Raw genomic sequence first — 15,065 nt, 5'->3', positions numbered from 1 at the left:
GTGAAGGTCGGGCAACGGAGATAACGGCAACCTGCAAAATAAAGTGTAGCAATAACATATAAACAATTTGCCAACAACCATTATGAAGGAGACAGATGTTTAGCCTATCTGTTAACTGTAAAACTTATGGTATTCATTTTTGTGGTTCAATCCATTAACAATTAAAGTTGAGCACTTATTGAGGCCTTTTTTTGTATTTTTTATGTATTATGGGTTGCAACTAATGTGGTCTGACTCATATAATACACACTATTTTTTTTTACTTGTTCTGACCTTCTGAAACTCTTTACCAACTGATTGTCTTGTCATTACCATCTGCTGTAATCATACATTATATGTAATTCTTACAAGAGACTTTCAAGTCTCGCTGGGGGGAATGTTGCAATTGAAAAGTTCTGAGAAAGTGAGGTGAGATGAGTGCAAAGCGTGGGAAAGCACCGTAAGTTCATGTGTGCAGCCACCTGCAGGGGGAGTCAAGGTCGGGCAATGTAGATAACGGCCACCGGCAAGATAGAGTGGTGCCAAAGACGCTGAACTTGGGTGAACTCGCTACGTGGCAAAATGTGATACAGTCGCCGTATAGGGTGGAGATTATGTTGATGAAAGATCGCAACATGACATCTGGACAAATCACAGGGCGTACACTGGGGAAGAAGTGTCATGTTCACCTCTCATTTTAATAAGAAGGCAGGGCTTTTACAGTACAGTATAAAAACAAAGTCACAGAGAGAAGAAGTTTAGTCTGGTCTGGGACAGGCTCGGGTTTATGTCCATTTTTTTGGGGGTGTAAACTCTAATGCACTGAACTTCATCTCCATCTTTTCTGATCATTTTTGTGAAGTTATATTGACGCTTTGATGAGTATTTTTCTGACTTTTTGAACACTTTTGGATACTTTCATTTGTATTATTGAATGCGGGAAATAAAGATCCTCGATCGCAACTGACCCTTTGTTTTGGATCCAGATTTTTTCTCCAACAGTGAATGAGGAGGAGGAAGAGGAGAAGGTTGAGGAGGAGCAGGGTCGGGAAATTATTATTAGCTTTATTTTGAAGATACAGCTTGAGGTGGAAAATTGACTTGTTACAGCAGCAGATGAAAAACAACAAAGGTAAAAAATAAAATATTTAAAAGATACATTGTAGCCTAAAGTTTAGACTTATATTACTGATATAAATCTTTGGACAGATATTCATGGTTCCCTGATGTCAAATCATTATCATTTTAATCCTGTAGTGCCGCTATGAAGTTAGTGTTGTGAACTTTAGACACATGATCCAAACAGGATGAACTGTGGTGACTCTGATGATCACATGACTTCTCCTCCAGCACCATCATCTGCTCAAATTTTTTATTTATCCAACACTCTAGTTCATGATTTGCAGAACAAACAATGTTCCAATCAGTCTCATCTTTATTTGTATTTAGTGCTAAGTAATTAGCATGTACTGTACTGCCAGTTGAGAAAAACAGAGGAAAAAATGGAACTCCTTATAAATAACAGTGAGATCATTTTCTACATTGAGGAATAAAACTGATATTAAAAAATGACAGCATTGAAGTTAAAACAAATATGTGTATTTATTTGATAATCACTCAGATCAGCATCAATCACAAACAATAATCAATACAATTTTTGATATGAAAAAAATCAGGAAACTGAATTTCAATGCATCAGCTATAAAAAACATAGGAAGCAAGTGCATGCACCTGTTCAACAGAGTTGTCAAGTTTGACAGTGATTTTGAAACAAGATGAGTTGGAAAGAAAATTCAGAGGTTATTGTTGGCAATCCCATCTGTCACAAAAGTGACCGTAAAAAATATTTCTAGTTACGAGTCCCTAATAATGTTAGTAAATGTAGTATCAACATATCTCCAAAAAATACTGAAGCAAGAAACCCTCCTGATCACATATGTGCAGTTTCACATGTCTAGTGTAAATGGTCATATGATCAGAGCTGATTACTTCCTGGTTGCACCATCCGAGGAAGATGGCTGCATCAAAGCCCCGACAAAGAAGGTCAGTAAAGAAGGTTGACATAAAGATAAGAGAAAGTTTAAGTTATTTTGGCATCTACAATCACTCAACTGTGTTTAGTGTGGTCACAGAATGAGTAAAATTGTCGACGGCAACAATAGTGACCGGTGGGATAACACAGTGGAAGTAGCTAACTTTCTTATCTGTTCTTTTTTAAATTTATATTTAATTTGAATCAAATACAGTATTTGTTGGACCTTACAGACCCTAAAGCATTTTAGTTAACTCATATCTCAAGGTAAAATTGACACTGTCCCCATTGACTGTGATATGGACAATAAGGGTGAGACAGGCCAATTGCCAGCCAGGCTTTTGAATGAAAGTTAAAGCAGAAGTGAGTGATCCGGTCGTTTTCGCTAATGCTGCGTTCCAGGCAGGCTTTTGAAATCGTAAATTACAGCTTCAAGTCACAACTTACGACTTTGTAGCGTTCCAGGCAACCCACTCGTGTTTTTCCGACCTGTTTTACCGGTGAAAGTCACTATAACGGCCACTCGTAACTTCCGACCCGTGAACTCCTACCAGATCAAACTGATACAACTTCACAGGACGGAAAAACACGAGTCTACGAGTTTCCTTGAGCGCACCATAACAGTCCTCGTCCCTACGTCGCCACATTCACGGCGTCCCTTGGCTGCACACACAGCCCTGCATGCCGTTCTCTCTCCTCATTGGATAAAAACTGTAGGATACGATAAATGTTTTCTCCTCGGCTCAGAGCAGAGCAGAGGGACTGACAGACCCGTGTTTCAGTCCAAACACTCTATGTAAGTGATTGCTGTCGGAAGATATAACTATTTAAGACTTATATTAACACAAATATATCACTTACTTCTGCTTTAAGCAAAAAGATTATGAAAGAAACAATGTTATAAGCAGGGTGCGATTTGTGAAAAAAACAGAGGGGGGGATAGTTTTTTATTTTTTATTTTACATGAATAAAATCTCTTTTTATCATTATTTTGTGTTACATTATTGAATGATTTAGTTGTAGGCCGTGTTCTAAGCGGGATAATGTATAGTTGGTCGGTTGTTATGGAGAAATAAACCCCTTTATTTCTCCATAACAACCTCCGAACTATACATTATCCCTTACATGTACCATCTGTACACCTCTTCTTTCACCACCAAAAAATCGTATACTGTCATATAAACAAAAGCAAAGAACAAAAATGCAGTTTTTACCCCATTAAAGTTTTAAACAAGCCTGCTCACTCAACACAAACAAACCCGGAAGTAATTTTCAAGTGCCGAAAAATACGGACAATCATCAATAAAAGACCCACTAAAACACTGAATAAAATTACAAGCTTACCCTCTTTTTAAAGCAACATTGCGGAGTTTCAGCTCAGTGCTTCCTCCATCTGGTTGAGAAGCGCTATCGTCTGGGGGGAAAAACGAAAACAAAACTTATCAGTGAGCGCATCCAGCGTTTATTCCCATTAATAAACGACAGTATTTCCACATGTTTGCAAGGAGACTGTGTGGCGGGTGGTCGGGGGAGGGGGGGAGGCGGCGGCGACGACCGGAGGGGAACCGTAAGTTTCGCTTTTACCCACCACGTCTCTCCCTCGACGCAGAGGGGAGGGGGGAGGAGGGGGGGCGGTGTTTCGTACCCGTGCAGGGAAGTTCCATAGTGCAGTTTCAGCCGACGCGACCCCGCTCAGGCTGCAGCGGCAGCACCATTCATCCTATTAACCATTTGTCTACCATTGCAATGAGTCTGGAAACATTATTTTAGGGCCGAAAAACTCTGCAATGTTACTTTAAAGCTGAAGATGTGCTCGACAAAACTGGCGGTTACATGCTGCTATTCCGACATGCCGCTATTTCGACATTGACTTCTAATTGTCGGAGTAGCGCCACTTTACTATTTTTCAAACATTCCGCTTTTCCGACATTGATTGATTACGTTATAGTCAGACGTGTCCTTCTGATTGTTTTTTTTTTCATCTGAGACACTGTTTCTCATACACAAATACATAGGCCTATAAGAGAGAAGAAAAAACAAACCCGCCAAGTTTAAAAACACACCGGCAGCAGCGCACACTGATCTGCAGCTACTGAGACTGTTATTATTCTGTCACCTGAGTTAACGAGGTGCACGTGTGTTTGGAGCTGACGAGAGGAGAGAATAAAGAGTGAGACAACGCGGCCCTGAGGAGGAACTGTGAAGGACTCAGCTGTAATGGAAAATGACCTAAACCGAGTCCAATAGAGCTGTAACTGTGTAGTGGAAAGGCCCCCCCCCCCCCCCCGCCCGTTGTCTTCGTTGTCACTTTGTTGTCACTTTGTAGCCGCTCCACAGAGCGCACATGGCTAATTAATATGCACGTGCTGACCATATATGGTTGTGTAGGCATTCCGGGGGCGGAATATGGTGCGCACCATTCTTGGATCCAGTTTGAGAGTTGTGCACGCACAGTTTGATAGATCTGAAAAAGGTGTAAATATTTTTGGGTGTCTTTTCGCCGTAGGCCTAAGCAAAACATTTAGTAGCAGCAGTTTTACACTGCTTACTTACAGTTTTGATAAATAAGGCCAGAGCCCAGACGCTCACAGCTGCAGCTTCTCCGCGGCTCATCCGCGGCGCTGTCCGTGGTGCTGAAGGTGACAGGTTAACTTGACAAACAAACTGCAGCATAGTTCTGTTTGTTTATCATGTGTGTCAGTTTTGTTTGCGACTTGATAGTTGAGTTGTTGCGAACATCACTCCCTCATCAAACCGGTGATAGGCATGCTGAAAAGAAAAAAAAGAGAGAGACACGCCTAGGTATCGCAGCTGTAAAAAGAAAAAAAAAAAGAAAAAAGGAAAAAAAAAAGATGACGTGTCGGACTAGCGATACCAAAAAGTGTCGGAATAGCGGCATGTCTAGATAGAGGGATGTCGGAATAGCGGAATGTCTAAATAGACGCATGTCGGAATAGCGGGATGTCTGAATAGCGGGCGGACCCCAAAACTGGCATGTTTGATTTTATCCATTGTGACCAGATAATCCATCGTAGTGTACGTTTCCCCTTAGTGCGAATCCTGTTACACATTCTCTGTCAGACTGCGCACCCGCTTTGCGCAGGTGTCGTCACCCCCGTGACTCTGATTGACAGGTGACAAGTCGTTCGTCCAATAGAAGAGACTGTAAGGTGTGACCTGATATATAATGATCCCTGATTGGGCAAATCTTAAGCCTGCACCCAGCTGGTTCCTGTGGTTCCCTCTCCCCCTAGTGTCAACAAGTAAGCAATACAAGTCACCACAAAAAGTGTGTTTTTACTGCCCCAGTTTTAATGTAATAATGAAAATAATAATAAATGACAATATATGAACTATTTCAAAAGTCCTTGTTAATTTAAGCCATCACTGGTGGTTGTGGGATGTTTACTTCTGGAGTTTTAAAGGAAAATAACAATATAATACAGGCGAAAATAGGTCAAATTCCTGTTTGGATGGGTTTTGGACACCAAATATTCATCCCCCTAAATTACATTTTCAAATGGCATTTTACTTATGTAACTAGTGTTCCTAAAAGCCATCAAGTTTGTGATTGGCCCCAATAGGTTATCTGTTGGAAAAAAAAAAAATCTCACTAAAATCTTGCAGTGTGCATTTTAGCCAAATTGGACAATTTTGGACAGGTTTTGCACACTGGACATCGCCAAGGGACACTCTTTGGAAAAACTCTATAGTGCCTCAGTAGTTTTACATATCAACCTAAAATTTGGTACATATGTGGACAGGGAGTGTGTGAACCATATATGTAAAATTCAACCTGTTTTATAATTAGGATTTTGAAATATCACCTTGTCACCAAAAATTTCAAACTTGTTTTTTTTTATTTTCAGAAGCTCAATTTTTTATGGAATGACTCAATTCAATATTTAATTTATTTTATAGATATAGATGTAAAGGGACAAAGGTTGTCTTTCATTTAAGCCATAAACCGTAGTTGTGGGATTAGTACTTCTGTAGTTATAAAGCTGTAATTGCAGTGATACAAAAACAGGCGGAAATTGCCAAAAATGGCCTCTGCATGAAGAAAAAAAATGTAGCATAGCCACAGGAGAAATCCTGTTACCTCTTTAGGTTGCTTGTGTTGTTAAGCGGTAGGTTTTGTCGCTCCTCTCCAGTGTTTTGCTGGACATAATTTGCATTCTGCTTTGTTTTTGTCTCTCTCATTCACCTGAAAATATTTCCACACTGCTGACATGACTCCTCGCTGCCGCCTTGCAGTCAAGTGCTGTAAACTGCGTGCTGCAGTAAAGTGGTATCGACGTTGCAGTATCTGTGGCGATTTCATGAGTACGAGTACTTCTGCCCGGTATCGGTGCATCCCTACTCCTTGTGAAAACCAGAGTTTAAGACTCAAGACTGTCGTTTAGGCAAGCATCATGATATGTGAACATGAATGAGGTCTATATTGCTCTTTCTATGCATTAAAGGAATGTGTGAGCATGTCCAGCCCAAGTAAAATAATTAACAAGAATAAATAACTAAAAAATAAATAACTCCTAAATAAACACAAAATTCAATCAAGTCAAATATTGAAGACACTTGACGTCCTCCTGAGTGCAAAACAAATGGAACTTTTTTTCCCAACAGGATTAAATAAACACAATTCCACTTCTCTTATCTCTACTCCTTCAGCGCTCATCTTTCTCACTTTCTTCTCCTTCTGTAAACCTGAGTTGGACACTGTCGAGCAAGCATGTGTGAAAGTGAATGTGGTCTATATTGTTCTCTCTAGGCATTGAAGTGAAGGAATGTGAGCATGTCTACATGGTCTTGCTCTTTTTTGTAACAATGGGCCTCAATCACCAATATCTTCTTAAGAATCTTCTTAGATTCTTTCTTAAGTTGTTCTTAAGAGGTTCAGATTCATCAACGCGTTCGTTAGCTTCAGAATAGTTTGCAGCTGTGTTCCTACATTGATGAATGCCACCTCTTCGTTAGTTGAGAGCGCGTGCCAGGTGAGTCTAATTAACATAGGATCAGCATAGGTAACGGCCCCATCAATGCCCATAAAAGGGCATGAGACTGCAGGGCCGTGTGCACACAGCACCCACAGGCCCTGAGCAGAGCAGGTGAAGTGAGAAACAAGCTGAAATGCTCAAATGAAAATCTGGGAAGGAGCAACAGACTCCAAACATAATTAAAGGCGCAAGCGGCTGTGACCAGCGTTGTTCAGCAGAATCCACGTGCAGGCTGTTGTGTGCAGCGCTTGTAAAGGTTCCCCGGCTCCTAAAGCCCGGCCGGACCGATTTAGATGTAACACCGGTAAAAAAGTTCAACTGGAAATATTGTGGATTTACCCATAAAACAAACTTTTCACGGCAAAACAGCAAAGGTAAGAGGAAATGTACAACCATGTTTTGGCCAAGCAGCGTCTGTGTTTGCTCGACTTTGCTCGTTGTTGGTTTCTCTCTCTGCCGTGCTGCTGTGTAGCTTCTGTGTTAGCCGCGGCTGCTATGTATCGTTCCATCTTTGCCGTGGGCTCTTTCATGAGCGGTAGCTAATGTGTTTTGCATAATGTACAGTAGTATACAAGCCAGAAATGTGGCTTCATGAAGTTTGATATTTAGTTGTTTATTTGAGTAGTGTTTGGGTCATAATAACATGGTTTTTACACGTTGTAGCCCAGCTTCTGCTGTTTAATTTGACATAATATGACTATATTCTTTCATAATTAGTGCAGTGGTGGCTCTGTGATTGCTCTGCAAACCTGCAAAAACTGTGGTTTTTAGCAGGCAGCGGCAAGGTAAGAAGTTGTACCTTTTCTCATATCATGGTTATTTGAATACAATTTTATAAACATTTAACATTGTGTTTTTTCCTTTCATGGAATCGTGATGACTGTTTTTACAAAATGTCATCTCCTCAAGACTTGCCAGAAATTGACGACCCAGAGGTGCAGCATCTCAGGAGTGAGCTGCAGCTAGCTATCGTAAGTAGCTTGTTGCGTTGTGTAATATGCTACATTATTAGGAGTTTATTAGCACGTAGCTCGAACATTTTGATATGTTAAATGTCACTAAAAAAGTGTCTCAGCATGTTCGTTGTGGATGGTAGATGGTACGGCGAGTCACTTTTTAGAGAAATTAATTTGTTCAGATAAATTATAAACATATTATAAATATCGAATAAAAAGCGACAGCCCTATAAATGTTAAATGGCCTTTTCCTTGTGTCTTTTTCATTTAGCTGAAGGGCAATGATTTTTGGCTTCAGCTGCACCCCATGTGGCTGATAATAGATAGACTTGTGAATCTCAAATGAGTGGCAATAGGCGAGCTGTTTACATGCCATTACAATAAGAAATGCCTTTTGTATTGTCCTTTTTTCTAGCTACTGTAATTTTTTTGTCCAGGCTTATAAATAAATCACCTTTACTAATATGCTTATATGGGGTTTTAAGTGTAACATAGTACTAGATTGCATGCTGTAGCATATGTTTCATAATTAAAGGATCCATCACCTGGTGTTTATATTGGTTTTAGGTGTTGAAAGGGTCTTAAATGCACATTTTTGAGAAATAATATGCAACATTCACCTTTATTTATCCGTATTTGTGTACCCAATTTTGCTCTCGCGAGAAAAACACGCGATCTTGTTCTACAGATTGTTATTGAAAAAAAAAAAATTCCATGCATTTACCGCGACTACTGAAACCATGGAAACGTAGGAAAATTCCACCGGAAGAGCAAAACCGGCTTACGTTTTTGACGTTCAGAAAAAGGTGGATATATAAATAAATAAAATGTAATACAGGCTGATCGGTTCATTGTAAAACATGTATTTATTGACGTTAATGTGGTGATTTCTGTACATACAGAGCCCCCAAGCAGCACCACTCCTCTGTCCAGTACACACAGGAAGCTTCACTTTTCACTCAAACAAACTGCCACAATTGTTAGATTTCATCAATGAGACAAGCATTTACATCCTAAAAAGAAGTTAACCAGCCGATGGTAAACCTCTAAAAGCCTGCGGGTAAGTTAATTAACGAACGTGTTGTCCGCCGCGGTGTCGACGTAGTTCTGGCCGGCCGAGCACGTCAGCAGACCGGCTGCTGCCTCTGTGATGTCCCGGTCGTTGCTCCACAGGTGGAGTTTCACTCTCTCCGAAAAACATCAGAGCGAACTTCTAAACAGCCGTTATTTGGATCTAAACAGTTACTTTCTCGCATCAAAAAATATTAAAACTTAATAAAGTGACGTAATAACAGCGCTACAGCAGGAAATAAAACGGCTTTTTGCCTGTTTCACAGCTACTACCACTACCGCTGCCGGCTGCTGCGTACGGCGTGCGGGGGGATACTCCCCCCTCCCTCTCCTGATCCTCGGCTTCTCGGTGACGTCAACGAGAAGCCCAATCAGAAGTCGCGTTTTTTTCAACTGCCGGTGAATTTAGGGGGGAGGAGGCGAGAGTGAAGTTCTTTGCCCGGAAAACATGTCAGCTATTGTCAGTGACAGAGAAGATCGAGTTATACATGCAATAACCTGAAAAAAAGTGATTTTCAGGTGATGGATCCTTTAAGCTCAATGCAGCTTTTGTGATGTGTCTCGTACTCTTCGTTATTGTACTAACTGTATTTGCTCAATCAACGGTTATTGCAATGGAATTTTCTATGGGGACATGTTTCATAGGATTATTGAGATGAAGATACATGTATTACTATTATGTTGCCATAACAAATACAATGCCTGTGTGGAGCACTCATGGTTTTTCATTTTTTGTGCAGTGTTCATCTGTCAAAGTCATTATTACTGTGTTTTATTTGCAGTACGCAGCACTTGATCCGGGGGTGAGTCAGGAAGATCATTTTCGGCTCCTGATGGGGGTAGGCATGGATATTGTGTCTGCCCCCATCAGGGATGTTCGGGTCAGGAGGGCAGATGTGGCTGCAGTCAGCCACCTCAGAGCCCTCCTGACCCAAAGCCAAAATGATGCAAGTTGCCTGAGGGGTCAGGTCGAATTTTTACAGGAGGGTGAGTGATGGTTTTCAAGTGTGCAATTTGTAGTGGTTGTGTAATGTTGGAGTATTAATACCATGTTTTGGTGTTGTCAGAGAGTAGGTTCTCCAGACAAAAGAACATTCTGGTCACAAGGCATTTATTTCATATTCTTACCACACTATTGGTCAGCTTTACATGCTCTAAGTAAATCCCTATTGTGTGATGTAGCAGGTAGATTTGTGAATAGATTTGAGCAAAACAACAAAAGGTATACTGGCATAATTGTAGTCAATAATGGTTTGTCTTGAATAGTGTTAAACAGATTTGCAGAGAAGGAGGATGTTAACATTTGACTGACAAAATGACATGTTCACAGTAAATGTGTCTGCATTTTCTGTTTGTTTTCACAGACATCTCGCGATATAGCGAGGTCACTGACCCGAGCCCTGCCCTGGTTCCTGGCCATGTCTCGGACTCGGTTCCTGCCCCTGACCTTGACCCTTCTCCCGCTCCTTCTCCTGACACTGCCCCTTGAATATTCTCCTGCTCCCGACCATGACCGTGATCCTGCCCCTCACTGTTCTTCTCTCCTCATACACATTTAGTTTAGTTTTGTGTGTGTGTGTGTGTGTGTTTTTTTTTGTGATGTGGGAGTTTTCCTTTTGTATTTATCTATTTATTTTTTGTTTGGTTTTTATATAGATTTTTTTTAAATGAACTATATTTGCATTTACATGAATAGTGTTTTTTGTGATAAAGTCAAACTTGATGTTGTTGTGAAGATCACATAAGGCCACACCAAGTTATGACCAATATAAAAATTCCAGGGAAAAGAAAAAAAAAAAACAGGGTTATCAGTATAAAATATTTCATATGATATGTGACCCGATCCATCAAAATGAGTCACAGTGACCCAAATTTCAAAGTTGAGATTTTGGTATCAATGGAAAGATTAGAAAATAAGCTTTAAAATGATACCCTAGTCAAAGTCATACATTTGATGGTTTTCGTTAAAGTTTTTGCCAGTGACTCTGGCATCTGTTCCTGTACCACGTGATTACACGCACCCTCTACGGTCTCTTGTTGTCGTAGATGCAACATTCAATGACCCTCGGAAAGCAGAGAATCTCACAATTCAGATACTTTTTACAGCTCGTTTCTATCATAAACGGTTCAGAAGTTGTCATGTTTTGTTGACATTTTGTAAAACATGTGCAAGCGTGTACGTTCGGGTTAGCATCGATGCTACGTTCGAATTAGCATCGATGCTAAGCTCTGTTAGTGTCGATTCTACGCTCTGTTAGCGTCGATGCTACTCGGTTTAGCATCTGTTTCTGTATCCGTCCCTGCTCGTCATAGATGCAACATTCAATGACCGTCGGAAAGCGGAGAATCCCGCGATTCAGATGCAGTTTTCAGCTCGTCTCTATCATGAACGGTTCAGAAGATATTTCATGTTTTGCACCGAAGCAACGCTCATCTTCAGAGGGTTTAAGTTGCAGGTCAACTTTAATCATCATTTACGTGCCTTTTCTCAATTATCTGGACTGTGAAACTTTGGGAGATTGTTTTTGAATGTCATTGCTTTGAAATTAGGGTAAACATTTTTTTTTTGATTTTCTATGGGTTTTCCATGTTATCAGCTGATTATCTAAAAATAGAACGTTGCGACTTCCGACTCATTTTGATGGAACGGGTCACATATAGGGGAGAGCCGGGTCGATTGATACACGGGACGATTGATACACAGCGATTTCCTCGAAAACCACACAAGCTTGAGCCGTCAGATTTTGTCACTATGTTCAGCACTCAACACCGACCAATCCTGGGAAAGCTTGTGAAATGACGTCACGCCATTCAAAAGTTATTAGCGCGAACCGGTTTTTGACTACGGAAAGTAAAATGTTAGGTGCGGTAGTTTTTTTGTGATCAAAAGTTGTATTGTGTGTTTCATGCAATAATAATATGACCTAACAACAGATGAATTCGTACATAAACAGGTCCTAAATTATGAAATGTCATAGTTTTGAAGTTTAGAGGCAAAACAGGTTTTATTGTCAGTAGTCGCTGCAGGGACGATTGATACAGCTGTTTCAAATGTCCCTCACGCCACCGTGCGTAGTGATTGTGGTCACACTGCGCGATCAATATCTGTATATAAAGCACCAAATTAATAGCCTAACTGTTTTGCAATGAACAATAACCGATTTGAATGAACGGGAGCGTGCCTATGTTCCCTCAGCCCTATGTTCTGTCGTGGAAATTTTCTGTTGCTGTTGCTGGTGAAAAATGAAATAGAGACTTGGCCGGCCATCATGATTTTATTTCCTTGCAAGGAAAGGTCCATTCGACCCAAGTGGGTGATGTTAATGAAAAGACAAAGACAATGGGGCGACCGAAACACTTATACCTGAGGAAACACCCCCTCAGGTATGCCACACCCCTTTGTCTGCTGCAGGGGTCAGCCCCCTACTCAGGATATCTTTTCAGGTATTGGCACCGACATCCTGGAGTGTGATTATTAAGAGGTCTAATCAATGCACTTTAAAATACAAAAGGGTTTGAGTATATCATGAGGAAATGAGAGGTTGGGTGTCTCTGGAACTTGAAATGCAATTACAAGGTCTAGACATTAGAATACACAAATGGGTAACAAACAAAAGAAGATCTGATACCTTGGAGGGAAAGCAGGGGGTAGGGACGTCACAAGTGATTAAAACAAAGGAATATTCAAATTTACCATTACAATTCCCCCTTTTGATTATTCATTAATCACACAAGAAAAAGTCACAGCTTAATCGTTATTACAGTTGCTAGAAAAAGGAAAATGTTGAAAAAGTAAGAAATCATAGTCAGGAAAAACAGGTATCAGTTACAATAAAACGATTAGGGTAAAGAAAACAATTATGTCAATTCTAAACATGTTCTAAACAAGTTGTTCTGCATTGAGGGGTAGGGTTGTCTATAATAGAAGGTTATCTGAAATGTGGTTCTCAAATGTAAAGATTTAAAATTCAGACTGACAAAACAAGTGATTACCAAAACAAGCACAAATTCAAAATGTTAGACAGCCTACTGACACTTGACTTGTCACAAATGAATTTGTGGTGTCTAAGTTATGTAATCGACTGTAATATTGTCACACGTCATATGTTGTCTCATGTCAAGTTACATTGTTAACTTGAATAAACATGTAATATTCAGTCCATTGATGATAGTGAGGTTTCCTGATGTAGTCAGAACGTAGTTATGTGTAACACGATTCTGTAACATCTTGAACTTTATTGCAGTCATTGCTTGTGAAAGCAGGGGCATGCCTTCTGTAGAGTTCTCAAGATTCTCAATTGTTCTTGTGGCTTTGTAGTTCGGTCTCTGAGGGCACCAACAAATCTTGTCCAGGTGTTCTTCAGAAAGAAGTGGAGAAATGAAAAAGGGAGTGGAAAGGGGCAAGGAGAGTTGTTGCTGGTTCCTCCACCGAACAAATGTCTTTAAGGTAGAAATATGGAACAGTGTCTGACCATGGTTCAGGTTGGGCACAGTTTCTTAATTGTGGTGAGTTTGGGCTGGCAGAATGGTTATGATGGAGTTGAAGTATGGAAAGGTAGGAGTCCTTCTGCACACATGACAGTGGCATTTTGGCTGTTGAGGACAATGGCTCATGAGTTGGGGTTGTGTGTCTCTTGGTGCAGTGAAATTTTGATGTAATCCTCTTGGATGTATTCTTTGGGCATCATATCTATGCTTGCACTGTTCTTCTGATCTCTTGATGGTTGTGTTCTAAAAGAAGTCTGTCATTTTCTTATCGGCCGTTGGTTCTGCATTGCTCCTCAGCTCTGTTGGTAGGGTCTATCATCTTCTTCTGCTGCGCTGCTCCTCAGCACTTCTGGCAGTTTCTAGGTGTGATGGAGACCTATGCGTCTGGATGGTCCTTGTTGATTAGAGTTCCTTTTTGTGGCCGTTGGTTCTTTTGTTGGCTTCTTCCTGCAGTGACCTCTTCACTGCTGGAAATCATGGAGTAGTGTGGACGCTGGTCGTGAAAAGGCTGATTTTCACTTGCTGCATCTGTTGTATAAACCAAAACATACACATCCAATATCCCCCCTTTTGACACATGGTTTTACCCATGTGTCACATTAGCAAAGTGGGAGTAAAATAGTAAGAGGAGAGTGAACTTAAACAGATCTATCCAAAAGAAAGAACCAAATCAGGTTAGATAGTTAGTTTGTTAGTTTGTTAATGATTATTCTTGTCGGTCCAGTCAGGAGTCAACCTGTTGGAAGATAGCAATTCAGTTAAGTTCTTTTCCATCATCTGGTGGGGGAAAAAGAGTGATAGGGTTTAAAATACTGTATCTTATGACAGTAATGTTGGACATTTCTAAAAGTACAGTGTCAAATTTTAGTCATCGTGTTGTGGAGAGGTGAACAAAGGTGTGCCACCTGGGGAGTCTTTACAGGCAACAGTTACTCCTACTGCTTTAAGAGACTCAAAAACTGGCATAATGTAAATCCAGAGCGATAGATATATCGCTCTGTGTAAATCGATAGCTTCTTGATTTCCGAGGTTCATATTTGATGAGGCCAAACATCACAGTGACTGACAACCCACAGTGTCTTAGGGACCTCCTGTAGAGCTGAAATAGTTTCAACTTGTTTCAGACAAAAACAGACAAAGAAAAACAAACAACAAAGAAACAAACATACAAGCAAACATACAAACAAACAAACCTAAAAAGTGTTTTAGGTACCAGCTGGATTTTCTTTGAGTGTGCACAACAGATGTTAAACTCTTAAGAATAGCTCTAGATTGATCAGATGTTTTCTTGCCAATTGGCTGCGCGCTTACATTGTTTTTCTTAAATGGGTCCCAATCTTCACTCTAATTATAAGTGTAAATGTGTAGAACCAAATGGTTCGTGGTGTACATGTCAAAATTGAATTGGTGTGAGAGAGAATGATAAAGCACATCTGTGTTGTCCAGTTGATGTGTGTTCACATTATCAACTCTCTTTCCCAACCAACCTTTCTCATATGTCTCATCAGATCCTGGTGACACATGGGGCTCTACTTTCGTGAA

Source organism: Trachurus trachurus (genome assembly GCF_905171665.1).
Source record: "Trachurus trachurus genome assembly, chromosome: 13".
NCBI lineage: Eukaryota > Metazoa > Chordata > Actinopteri > Carangiformes > Carangidae > Trachurus > Trachurus trachurus.
This window is presented reverse-complemented; position numbering follows the sequence as displayed.